Here is a 13,788-nt window from a genome sequence, read left to right as displayed (position 1 = left end):
CAAACAAAAGGGTGTGTTACAAGTTTCCTGCTTTTTTTTTTCCCTTTTGGCTGTCCGAAGTTAATTTTTTCCCCATTTTAGTTCAGTGTTCTGTATTGCAACCATATCTCTACAAATCTAGGATTGCAAATCGACTTTAATCCCTCATCTAAAATTGTCTACTGTTAGGATTAATGTAGATCAGGGGTGTCAAACTTGATTTCATTGAGGGCCGCATCAGGGTTGTGTTTGATCTTGGGAGACCGGGGGGGGGGTGGCCAACGTGACCCGACAAAAAGGCGAACGACAAAACCGCGCCCGACTAAACCACGTCGCTAAAACCGCAACGTCATCAACGCGCCGACAACAGCGCGGCGACAACAGCGCGGAGACAGAAGGGTGCTTTACAACAGCGCGTCGACAGAAAGCCGATTTAATTTAAACTAAGGATTAGGTTTAGGGTTAGGTTTAGCGTTATGTTTAGGGTTAGGTTTAGCGTTACGTTTAGGGTTAGGGTTAGGGTTACATTTAGAGTTAGGTTTAGGGTTAGGTTTAATTTTACAGCGCGCTTCTGTCGCCGCGCTGTTGTCGGCGCGATTCAGTGCTCATTCGTTGGAGCGCTTTAGAACACGCAGTTTTGTCACCGCGGTTTAGTCGGGCGCGGTTTTGTCGTTCACCCGACTTTGTCGGTGAACCGGTGGCCAAGGTTGGGCATGACCAGCTCAACGTCACTCGTGTTGGGGGTGCCTATAGTGGCCTGAGCACTTTGCCAGCAAAAACAAGCTCCTGGGCTCTGTTTTCAGCTGCCATGGCCTCCTGCAACCCTCTGCCAACGAAAACAGAGCTCGGAAGGACTGCGTGCGGCCCTCCCGAGCTCTGCTTTTGTTGGCAGAAGCACCACGGGCCGGTCCTTCACTGTTTCCAGGGTGGCCCCACTGGCCAGATCTAAGCACCCTGTGGGCTGGATCCCGTCCCTTACCCTTGAGTTTGACACTCTTGTATTAAGCTATCAATGGAAGTGCCTAGGCCAGCTTTCTAAAATAAAGTTATTTGTTTTCTTTCAGCATGAATGTCTGTTTGTTTGTGGCGTGAGTCAGTGTTTTGGACAAAGCAAGGTTTTAGAAACAGAACTATAGAAACAGAACCTCCAGCCAAAGGTAAGCATCAGCTCTGGAATCTTCTTCTTCTTTTATCTTCTTTCTTCCATATGTATAAAAATGGCTTTATGTGTGTATGTTCCAGCATAACTCTGGAACACCTCGAGCAATTTCAACCAAATTTGGCACACAGATGATTTACTCTCTGGAAACAAATACTGTGGGGATAAGTCACCCCTAAAACCCCTCAGGGTGTGTGTTCTGTTAAGATACAGCCTGTTGTGCCTTAAAATGGCTTCTACTGTACTGCTATAAAATGGCCTATACTCTGCAGCACAGTGGAGTTGTCATGGTAACAGCTTCACAGTACTCCACAAGGGGGCCATCATGTCTGTACGCCAAAGATGCACGCAATTCTGTTACCTTCCCACTGAAGTGGCACCTACTTATTTACTCACATTTGCCTAATTTCAAACAGCTAATTGGGCAAGAGCTTGAGTACATAACAGGAGCTCACCCTGTCGGGCGGCACACGGATCTCGAACCCTGCTGTCAACTCTCCAGCTGAGAAACTCAGTGTCTAAACCAGTGTTTCTCAACCTTGGCAACTTGAAGATGTCCGGACTTCAACTCCCAGAATTCCCCAGCCAGCGAATGCTGGCTGGGGAATTCTGGGAGTTGAAGTCCGGACATCTTCAAGTTGCCAAGGTTGAGAAACACTGGTCTAAACCCTGAACCATCGTGCAGAATTACAGTCCTGCATAATTTGATAATTTCAGTACTGTGAAGCCCCTGAAATCGATGCATTTGGGAATGTGCAAAGAATTTGTCAAGCTTTGCTTCTTGACCCTGTGATATAGTACAGCAAACAGCCATGAATGTTTCAAGCTGGTTGTCTGAACACCCAAGCTGCAATCACAGGACTGCAGAAACTTGTATTTTCTCTTAATATCCTGAGTGAGATTGTGTGTGTTATAAAGTCAAGATGATTAGCCTGCAAGCCACTCAGCTCTCATTTACAAGAAAACCAAGCGACCAGAAAAACAGAGACTTAAGCCTTTCCGCTCAAAGGCTTTTCGGATAGATGTGAATCTATTTATATGTAGTAACCATAACAATTTAGCTTTCAGTTCAAACCTATGTTGGAAGCATGATTACTAATGGTGGTCTTTAACAACACGAGGTTAAACAAAATAATGGGCGCATGTATTGCTTTTTAAAAAATCTTTAAATTGCCACAAATAAATGCCGCTGTAACTCTGTGAATAACCTTAAAAAATTATAGAGGAACTAGCCGTTTGTCTAAACCTCCATACGGACTTTAGATGGGGTCAAAGTTGAATGGAATTCAGTCGTTCCCTTGTTCACAGTTTTAGTTGCTACTTAGCTCCAGAGTTGACAGCCACTGGATTTAGTTAAGTTTAAATGAGATCCATAGAATGGTCTCCAAAAGCCTATTTTGAAAAGCCAAAACAGTAGCAGAAAAGTTGGGACGTATTGTGTTTGTTCATTATCGGTTTTCTTCCATCTCTGCGGCTACCCATCTCTCATCCAGGGGACTCCAAATGAAAGAAAGTCAAATTTAAACCACAGCAGCTTGTGATTCTGTCAGCCCATTGCTTTTAAGGGCGAAGTATTTCGTGCTCCGATATTTCACTTCAGTTCGTAATTTAAGGCCCCATTCATCACGCATCTGCTCTCAAGTTATGTTTCACTGACTTTTGTGAGGCTTAGTTTAAGTAAGCAAAACCGTGGCTTGAATCTGTCAGAAATTACTTCGGGCTGAGGTATTTATGTTGTAGGCCCTCCAAGCCCAGGGAATGAAAAAATCTGTTGTGGCAGCAGATTCGGACAGTGAGGAGGGTTGGGGAGGAACATGGGTCAGTCCTGGAGTTTGGAGAAAGCTCTGATGAGGGTTCTGCGTTGGAGGAAGAGATGGCGCCAGGGCCGTCTGACAGTTATCAGCTGCCTTCGGAGTCGGAGACCAGTGAGGCAGACGAATAGCAGGAGCCTGTTCCCAGTGTGTGCATGCGCAGAGTTGCCAGACGAAGGGAACAACTAAAGAGCAAGGGTCAACTTGTGAGTAAGGCCAGTCAGTGAATGGCCCCTCCCAGAGGAAATAAAAGAGGAGCGAAAGGGGAGTGGAGTTTGCAGGAGACAATTAGTTTGCTTAATTGGTTCGTGACTCTCCGAGACTCCTTGCCAAGTTTTGCAACCTCGACCTGGCAGCTCTCCAAGCCAGATAAGGTTTGTGCCTGTAAATCCTCCCTGGAAAAACTTTGCTGGGTGTGAATGAGCAGAATTCACAGTAAATTAATAAAAGGACAAGAAGTTTGCTTCATGCTCTTGGGAAGCCTCGGTCAGAACAGAATCTTTAGGTGGCTGAAGGGATGAAAAGGGAAGGAAGATACCTTTCTAAAGAGCCAAACACATTCAGTTTATCTCTTTATTAAATTTATATGCCTCCCTTCTTACCCTGCAAAGCAATTCAGAGAGCTTGCAATTACAACTTCTTTGCTGATTTCAGCACAGGGAAAATATGTTTTATATAGACAATCTGTTGAGACTTGAGGACAGATAATCCTCAACTTTGATTAGCAAGTGTTCAAAGTTGCTTATGACCAGTCCTCGCACTTGCAACCATCACAGCAAGTGACAGCAGTGTCCTGGTCACATGATCAAAATTTGGGCGCCTAGCAACAGCATATATTTGTGACAGTTGAAGTCTTCTGGGGTCATGGGATCCCCTTTTTGCGACCTTCCGGCAAGTAAATGTAAAACGGGGTAAAATTCACTGAATAACGGTCTTTCTTAGCAACATAATTTTTGGGCTCAAGTGTGATCGTAAGTCGCGGATTACCTGTAGTTCAATTATGGGGGAGATATCAAGAAAACAATTGTATTGGATGTATTAGTAAAAGGCCCAGATCTGTTGATGTGTCCCAAACCCTTTCCAGAAGTTCTCTCTAAAGAAAAAAAGAAATTAATGCAACAGAAAAATAAAATAGCAGAGTGAAATATGAACTATATTTCTTTGAGCCATGGTAGTGCAATGATTAGAATGCAGTATTGCAGGCTAATTCTGCTGAGTGCCAGGGGTTCAACCCTTACCAGCTCAAGGTTGACTCCATCCTTCCGAGGTGGGTAAAGTGAGGACCCAGATTGTTGGGGGCAATATGCTGACTTTATAAACTGCTTAGGGGGGTCTGTAAAGCCCCGTGAAGTGGTATATAAGTCTAAGTGCCTTTGCTACCCTGTTTCCCCGAAAATAAGCCCTCCCCAAAAATATTGTAAAACAGCAGCAGCCATGAGGTGACCATACTCACCTCTTCCAGCACCTCAAAAATAATAAGACCTTCACGAAAATAAGGCCAAGCGCTTATTTCAGGGGGTCAAAAGAAAATAAGATCCTGTCTTATTTTTGGGGAACTGTATTAATTTGATTTAAAACTAGGTTAAGCTCATTTCACTGCTTTCTGGAGACTTCCCACTTCTTTGTCCCAGTCCAAACCATTTTGGTGATTGCAGCCCTAGCAATGGCATTCAGAGGCCTGTAATTGCAGAGCTGGGTACAACGCAGATTTGTGCCATAGTGGACCATTGACAGTGGATAAAATAGATTCTATATAATTTTCATGTTATGTTGTTTTAGCCTTCATTATGATTGTGACAGGGATGGCCATTAAGAGAGATGCTGTCAGTTCCACATCTTCAACTTAGCTTCTTTTTTTTTAACCAGCATAACAGCCTCAAATGACTGTTTTGATCAGTTTTCCAGCTTCTCAGGCCAAAGCCAGCTAGACCACAAACAACAAGTATATATCTATATATATAAAATGGTGGTGTGTGTGTGTGTGTTCCAACATAACTCTGGAACGCCTCAAGGAATTTCAACCGAATTTGGTACACAGATTACTTACTCTCTAGAAACAAATACTGTGGGGGTAAGACACCCCTAATGCCCCTCGGGGTGTGTGTTCTCTTAAGATACAGCCTTAAGAAGCACCCAACATATGACTATGGTATGTATGTGTAACTGTCATCCCTTTGAAAACTTGAGAGACCGCCTGCTGCCAATTACCTCCCATAGACCCGTTAGATCGCACAGGGTCGGCCTCCTCCGGGTTCCGTCCACCAGCCAATGCCATCTGGCTACCACCCGGGGGAGGCCTTCTCTGTAGCAGCTCCGGCCCTTTGGAATGAACTCCCCGCTGAGATTCGGACCCTCACCTCTCTCCAGGCCTTCCGGAAAGCCGTCAAAACCTGGCTGTGCTGGCAGGCCTGGGGTTGATGAGTTCCCCTCCCCTCTCAACTTGTATGGCTGTACAACTTTTGTGTATTTTAATTATGTGTATTATATTTGTGTCCCCTTTTCCCCTTCGGAGTTGTTCGCCGCCCTGAGTCCCTCCCGGAGAAGGGCGGCATACAAATAAACTAAACCTGAAACCTGAAACCTGGTCATTAGCAGCTCTGGGGAGGTCCGTTGTAATTTCAAATGGTTGTTAAGCAACGGGTCTTAAGTCGATGACTTCCTGTATAATAGCATCATAGAAAATATTCATGATACCTGAAATATACACCCATCATCTCAGCAACTAGGAGATTTTAACTTCAATAAATAATGGTATCCTACCCCCTCCATATTATAACACATAATCTGGAACTTAAAATCCCAGCACATCAGTAACCTACCAACTTGGATAAGTCTAGATAAAGTGACTGTGTAGAAATGAGGACAGGTTCTGTGTGTCTTTATTGATTTCTCCTACTTGTCAGTTTGAATAAATAACATTTTGCAATCTCAGAGACCTCAGTGTTCTTGTTAAATAAATATCTCATGAAAACTCGGGGCCTGTGTTTACTTAAATCTGTTGAGATTCCGGCTGTTCTCTCACTACTATCACCATTAAAAAAAACCGATTATAGATATTCTTCTAAATGGATTAGCTTGGCTATTCATGGAAAGGCATAGCTACCTCATAAAAAAAGGTTTTAAAAAATTGGCAATGTTTGGAAAAGCTTTAGGGTAGGGGTCCCCAACCCTTGGTATGTGGACTGGCACCGGGCCATGGCATGCCAGCAACCCGGACGCACAAAAAGTAAAAACCCACCCACAGAACGCAGGCAGCAGGCAAAACCACATCCCCTCCAGTGCATGGAAAAACCTTTCTCCACAAAACCAATCCCTGATGCCCAAAACGTTGGGGGCCACTGCTTTAGGGGGTCATCTCCCAGCTGCATAGGATGTACTTCTCAGTGTTGTGGCCCGCCAGCAGCCAGCGGAGCTGACAGCAGATTCGGACAGTGAGGAGGTTGGGGAGGAACAGAGGCCAGTCCTGTAGTCTGGGGAAGCCTCTGATGAGGGCTCTGCGTCAGAGGCAGAGATGGGGCCAGGGCTGTCCGACAGTTACCAGCTGCCATCATAGTCAGACATCAGTGAGGCAGATGAACAGCTGGAGCCTGTTCCCAGTGTGCCAGGCGAAGGGAAGAGCTAAAGAACAGGGGTCGACTTGGGAGTAAGGCCAGAGGTGGACAATGAATGGCCCCTCCCAGAGGAAATAAAAGAGGAGCGGAAGGGGAGTGGAGTTTGCAGGAGACAATTAGTTCCTTCCTGCATTCTTGCCAAGTATTGCATTGTCTGAAAGATATAGGCCTGGCCACTCTCCAAGCCTGATAGAGGTCGGTAATTGTGAACTATTTTGAAAGACTGGGAGAGAGGAAAGATTTTGCTGGAGAGGAATTCACTGTAAATTAAATAAAAGGGATTTATCGGGATGAGGACTTGGCTTTGTGCTGCTGGGGAAGCCTAGGTCAGAACACTCAGTATTAACCCCGTCACTCTTGTTCAGCAACACCAGGAGTCTCCAACGTTACCTCCCAACGGCCGATAAGATCCCACAGGGTGGGCTCCTTAGGACGCCGTCAGCCAGACAGTGTCGGCTGGCGGTGCCTCGGAGGAGGGCCTTCTCTGTGGCTGCTCCGACCCTGTGGAATCAGCTACCCCCAGAGGTCCGGACCTCACTCACCCTCATGGCCTTCAGAAAAGCTGTTAAGACCTGACTGTTCCAGCAGGCCTGGGGCTGTTGACCTTACTATGTAGGGTCCAGCCCCAATCAGAACGTATGCGTGTTGGAGAATTTTTAAATTTCATTTTTATTTTTATTTTGTTTGTCTTCTTTCTTGTTCTGTGTAAGCCACCCGGAATCCTCCGGGATTGGGCAGCCTATAAATCTAATAAATTAAATTAAATTTTAAGACTTGCAGACTTCAACTCGCCAGAATTCCTCAGTTAGATATGCTGGCTGGGGAATTCTGGGAGTTGAAGTCCATAAGTCTTCAAGTAGCCATGTTTGGAGGCCTCTGACCCAACACCATCAACACTATCATTTTTTTTCTCTTCTCTGTCTTCCAGGTTTTTACACCGGACCCAATCCGACGCCAAAAAGAGACGAGGTCGACCGGAAGAAGCATCTCTTGGCTGCCCCTTTGACCCTTCTTTGGTTAGATTTCCTTGGCAAGAGGCCCAGGAAAGAAGGAGAATGAGACAGCTGAAAGGGAAGCCCAAAAAAGAGACATCCAAAGACAAAAAGGAGAGAAAGCAAGCCATGCACGAAGCCCGCCAGCAAGTCACAACTGTGGTGCTGCCCACCTTGGCTGTGGTGGTGCTTTTGATTGTGGTGTTTGTGTACGTGGCCACCCGCCCCAATACCACTGAATGACATGGATTTTGAACTCTGCCCCTTGGGTGGGCATGCCAAGGCCCAACAACTAATCAAAGTTGCCCCTTCCTCAAGAGATCCTTTTTTAATCACTGATGTTAATAATCCTTTTACAAAGGAATCCTCTTTCTCTGACTTGATCCACAGTTGCTCTGGTGGAAGGTCACATAGAACATACTTGATTCCAGGGACACGAAGTATGTTTTATTGTCTAGCATAATGTGCCTTTTTTAGACCTCAACAGTCTCTTGCTCACTCACTCCTTAAGGTAGATTCCGTTGCTTTTGGAAATGTGTATAAATATCAGCTTTGAGTTGGTCAGCAGCATTGGCCCCGTCAAGTTCCTGTATGTTGGCTTCACAGCTGCCAAAGAAGTGTATTTTTCCCCTTCCGTTGTAATTATATAATGGCATTTGAAAATCTTTGATTAAAAAAGTATTTATTTTTGGAATAAAGAGAACACACGTCTTACATAAAAGGCTTTTCCTCCTGATTTACTCTTGAAACCGTTCTGTTGTGGAAAACGACAGAGAGTAGATAATGTTTCCCTCAGAATTAAGCCAGGATATAAACAGGACAGTTCCTTTCTCCATATGAGGCTTTACCAGTGAATAATTTAAGATAACTCTTTTAACAAACATACACTATATTGCCAAAAGTATTCACTCACCTGCCTTTACTCGCATATGAACTTACTGTAAGTGACATCCCATTCCTAATCCATAGGGTTCAATATGACGTCGGTCCACCCTTTGCAGCTATAACAGCTTCAACTCTTCTGGGAAGGCTGTCCACAAGGTTCAGGAGTGTGTTTATGGGAATCTTTGACCATTCTTCCAGAAGCGCATTTATGAAGTCACACACTGATGTTGGACGAGTTTACGTGGCCTACCACTTCGTGGCTGAGTTGCTGTCATTCCCAAACACTTCCACGTTCTTATAATGCAGCTGACAGTCGACTGGAATATTTAGGGGCGAGGAAATTTCATGACTGGATTTGTTGCACAGGTGGCATCCTATCACAGTTCCACGCTGGGATTCACTGAGCTTCTGAGAGCGACCCATTCTTTCACAAATGTTTGTAAAAACAGTCTGCATGCCTAGGTACTTGATTTTATACACCTGTGGCCATGGAAGTGATTAGAACACCTGATCCTGATTATTTAAATGGGTGAGCGAATACTTTTGGCAATATAGTGTATGTTTGTTCTAGTAAAATTATAGGAATTTCGGACAGCATTAATGTTGATTTTTAAGTGTCTACACTTTTTAAAAAAGTCCTGAGTCCAGCATACTAAAACAACGGCTTACCACATGATGAAACACAAATACCGGAGCTATTAAATAGAGCCAAGGTGGCGCAGTGGTGAGAGCGCAGTACTGCAGGCTACTTCTGCTGACTGCCGCGTGCCTCCAATTTGGCATTTCGAATCTCACAAGGCTCAAGGTTGATTCATCCCTCCATCCTTCCAAGGTGGGTAAAATGAGGACCCCGATGGTTTGGGGGCAATATGCTGACTCTGTAAACTGCTTAGAGAGGGCTGTAAAGCACTGTGAAGTAGTATATAAGTGCTATTGATATTGATATTGTTATTTTTAATATAATTGACCAGAGGTCCCCAAACCCCAGGCTGTGGACTAGCACTGGGCTGCAGCATGCCAAAAACCAGGCCGCGCAAACAAGCGAAGCCCCATCCAGGGAATGCAGGCAGCAGGCAAAACAACACACCCTTCAGTCCACGGAAAAACCTCTTTCCACAGAAACGGTCCCAGGTGCCCAAAATGTTGGGGAAACTGCTATAATTTACTATATGGTGGGATCCAAATTTTGAGATACACTGCAATAATAAGGGAAGGAAACCCAGCTCTTTCATGTGCCTATAGTCAGAGGATGCCTAAAATAGGGTCTCCGAATCCTTAAAAGTAAATGTTCCCCTTGCACATATGTGCTAGTCATTCCTGACTCTAGGGGGCGGTGCTCATCTTCGTTTCAAAGCCAAAGAGCCAGCGCTGTCCAAAAACGTCTCTGTGGTCATGTGGCCGGCATGACTAAACACTGAAGATCCCTGTTTTTCTACTTGAATGTTTACATGCTTTTGAACTGCTAGGTTGGCAGAAGCTTGGACAAGTAACGGGAGCTCACTCCATTATATGGCACTAGGGATTCGAACCAGTGAACTGCCAACCATTTGATCGACAATCTCAGCGTCTTAGCCACTGAGCCACCACGTCCCAAAGTCAACCCCTAAATTTGGCTTGGCGCATTTTGGTGAAATTATGATATCTTAGCTCCTTGTCTGATGACATTATGAATTTTTTAAAAAGTAAAAGAGCGAAAGTTGAAGCAGAAATAATAATATTTCGCCTTTTCATTTAGACACAAGACCAATAGGAGCATTGAGTTCTTCCCATGATAAACTGTATTTTATTACATAAGCCCTATAGCTTGGTTCACAATGCTGTTAAGTATCCATAAAATTCACGGGCTGGTTGTAAACATCATACTAAGCTTTAATGCGGCATGCGCAATGTAGTATACTGAGCCTTAATGCGATTTTAGCTTCTGGAATTGTGTGACCTGTTTGCCCTTAACAAAAAAGAAAATCACATGAGGGGAATCGCTTTCATTAGTAGTGTTACGATTGATAAGCAATAAATAAACAGCGATAAAATAAATAAACATGAACCAGTTCAGCTGCCAAGCATCCAAATTTTGATCCCAGGACCATGGGGATGCTGCAACAGTCATAAGTGTGAAAACCAGTCATAAGTCACATTTTTCAGTGAGGTTGTAACTTTGGTCATTAGGATAGGATAGGACAGAACAGAATAGAATAAGAAGTGGAGGATAGGATAGGATAGGATAGGATAGAATAGAATAGAATAGAATAGAATAAGGTGGAGGATAGGGTAGAGTAGGACAGGATAGGACAGAACAGAATAGAATAGAATAAGAAGTAGAGAATGGGATAGGACAGAACAGAATAGGATAGAATAGCTAGAAGGGACCTTGGAGGTCTTCTAGTCCAACCCCCTGCTCAGGCAGGAAGCCCTAAACCACTTCAGACAAATGATTGTCCAATCTCTTCTTAAAAACCTCTGAAGCAGCCACAACTTCTGAAGGCAAGCTGTTCTACCAGTTGATTGTTCTCCCTGTTAGGACATTTCTCCTTAGTTCCAGATTGCTGTTCTCCTTGATTCTTTTTCATCCATTGCTCCTTGTTCCTGCCTTCAGGTGATTTGGAGAATAGGTTGACACCACCATGGGAACTATCATGTCTCCTCTAGTTAAAAAGTTGAGGAAAAAAATGAAAAAGAAAGTTCCTAACTTACAAGTCTGTAGACTAGAGATTCTCAGTCATCCAGGTCAGGATTGTCCCAAAGATGCTTTTTTCAGGAGGCAACTGGACTTTCTTGTTTTTTTATTTTGAAGACATTTTGCTTCTCATCCAAGAAGCTTCTTCCTGACTTAGCATTTAACAACATAAAAAAGGCAAAGCATTTCACCAGTAGAATTTTCAAGCCGTTTCTTTCTTAACATGAAGTGATGATAGGAGAAGGGAGTGATTTATTAGAATCATTTTAACAGAAAAATCTCATTGCAGGTTTTTTTTCCCTACCTCATCATACGATCAAGCTACCAAGAGTGGTTATTACCTGATAAAGCCATTTTACATATATTTCTAACCACCTTTTCCCTTTGCAGAAATCCATTTATAGCCAAGGTGTTATGGCTTGCAATGCAATCTTATCACATGAATCCTATCGTGACTCCAAGTATTTAAAAAGGCATTTTTTGGGGGTAATTTTATTATCATTCAGTTCAAGAATCTTAAAAGTGAAGATATGGGGAAATGGGCATTTTAGTTTTACATTCCTGAACATCTCTAAATCCAGGATTTATTTATTTCCTTCCTTTGTATTCATTTGCAACTGTCTAAAGATTCCTATGTATATCACTAAGGTCCCACAGAGTATTTGGCCTCAAAATGTAAACTGTGCCAATGGAGGCGCCCTCCTCAAAGGCATATAAAATATTTGCAAAGACAATGGAGAACAAAAAGTGGAAAAAATGGTGCCTTCTTAAGAATTGGGAATTAATAATACAAGGGTATTGCAACCAGGAACATCCCTACTATTTCTCATCTCACCTAAGTATCAGCATGATTTCTAAAGCTTCTAAAATAAGCTATATGTGTGTTGCAAGAGTTTTTAAAAGGAAGACTGAAATGTAATAATTATAGCAATGGAACAGGTGGTGCTCAACATATAACCGAGCCGAGGTGGCGCAGTGGTTAAATGCAGCACTGCAGGCTACTTCAGCTGACTGCAGTTCAGCAGTTCGGCTGTTCAAATCTCACCGGCTCAGGGTTGACTCAGCCTTCCATCCTTCCGAGGTGGGTAAAATGAGGACCCGGATTGTTGTTGGGGGCAATATGCTGACTCTGTAAACCGCTTAGAGAGGGCTGAAAGCCCAATGAAGCGGTATATAAGTCTAACTGCTATTGCTATTGCTATAACCACAATCGAGCTTAAAATTTCTGTTGCTAAGTGAGAAATTGCGCCCCACTTTACAACTTTTCTTGCTGTGTTTGTTAAGTGAATCACGGCAGCTGTTAATTTACTAACACAATTGTTAAGTGAATTTGGCTTCCACGTGGCCTTTGCTTGTCAGAAGGTCGCAAAAGGGGATCACATGACCCCAGGACACAGCACCTATCCTAAATATGTGGCCACTTGGTGGTCACTCTGCTTAACAACAGAGTTGTCGGTTCCCGTAGTGGTTGTTAAACGAGGACTACCTATACCAGAGGTGTCAAACTCGAATTCATTGAGGGCCTCATCAGGGACAGAGGTAGTATTCAGCCAGCTCTCTCTGGTTCAGGCGAACCGTTACCGGCAGCTGTGGGAGGCTCCGCCCACCCACCCCGATATAATCCACGACCTTCTGCGCATGCACAGAAGCCGGGACGCATGTACAGAAGGTCGCGCTCATATTTGCAAGCCGGTAGGGAAGGCAAGTGAATCCACTGCTGATCAGGGTTGTAGTTAACCTTGGGTGGCCAGTGTGGGCATGACCAACTTGATGTCACTTGGGTCATGGGCGCCCGTGGTGGCCGTCAGCGGAAACGGGTTCACAAGCTTCATTTTTGGCTGCGACAACCTCCTGCAACCTTCTGCCAGTGAAAACAGAGCTCGGGAGGACCACGGTCAACCCTCCCGAGCTCCGTTTTCGCTGGCAGAGGCACCATGGGCTGGTCCTTCACCATTTCCAGGGGGGCTCCACAGGCCAGATCTAAGCACCCCGCAGGTCGGATCCAGTCTTGAGTTTGACGCCCCTGAGCTATACGCTCAGGTAGCATTTCCAATCTGCAGCCCACTCCGTAGTCATTTGTTACTTCAAAGTGTCAGGAAAACATTTATGAAGGAGGGGAATTGAACTATAAAAGGATTCATAAGCAGAGCAGAGAGCCGTGAGACCAGACCTCAGAGAAATCTGCCTTGCTGGAAACCTACATGGAGCAGGATGAGAGGCCTGGGAGAGACGTAGCAGCTGTTTCTTGTTTCACCTTCTTCCCAAGCCATTTCTCAAAAATTAAAAACACAGGCAAACAACATTTGGTGTCAGGAATATACTTAGCTTTTTATGTGGGAGGGGGCGTGAGCTGAGTAGTGGGGGGAGGTGTAAAGAGGAGAGGAGAAAATTTTACTTGAACCTCCATTTGCAGAGGTTGAATTTTCTTTTCACTGTTAATCCCTGATCTATTTCTTAAAGAGTGTTTCATCCCAACTGTATTATTTTTTATAAATAACTCAGGGCAGCCAATATATATATATAACCAACTCCATTGTATTTATTTTGTACAATGACAATAAAGACTATGCTAATATATTGAATACTCCTTTCTCCTATTTTCCCAAGAACAACCATGTGACATGGGTTGAGTTGAGAGGGAGGGACTGGTCCAGTCAACCAGCTGGCTTCTGTGTCT

The 13,788-nt window shown here is 44.2% G+C and overlaps 1 long non-coding RNA gene across 1 annotated transcript in view; it reads left to right on the top strand.

Annotated features, from left to right (window-relative positions):
• LOC116510578 overlaps positions 1 to 7,610 on the top strand; it is a 67,685-nt gene extending 60,075 nt beyond the window's left edge. The window contains exons 3-4 of the long non-coding RNA XR_004255656.1: positions 1,044 to 1,136; positions 7,489 to 7,610. This is a non-coding gene — a long non-coding RNA (uncharacterized LOC116510578). The remainder of the gene's footprint in view (positions 1 to 1,043; positions 1,137 to 7,488) is intronic.
• Positions 7,611 to 13,788: the final 6,178 nt, after the last annotated feature.

This window comes from Thamnophis elegans, chromosome 6, assembly GCF_009769535.1.
Source record: "Thamnophis elegans isolate rThaEle1 chromosome 6, rThaEle1.pri, whole genome shotgun sequence".
Taxonomy (NCBI): domain Eukaryota; kingdom Metazoa; phylum Chordata; class Lepidosauria; order Squamata; family Colubridae; genus Thamnophis; species Thamnophis elegans.
The sequence above is the reverse complement of the archived record's forward strand: the minus strand, read 5'-3'. Positions and strand labels throughout refer to the sequence as shown.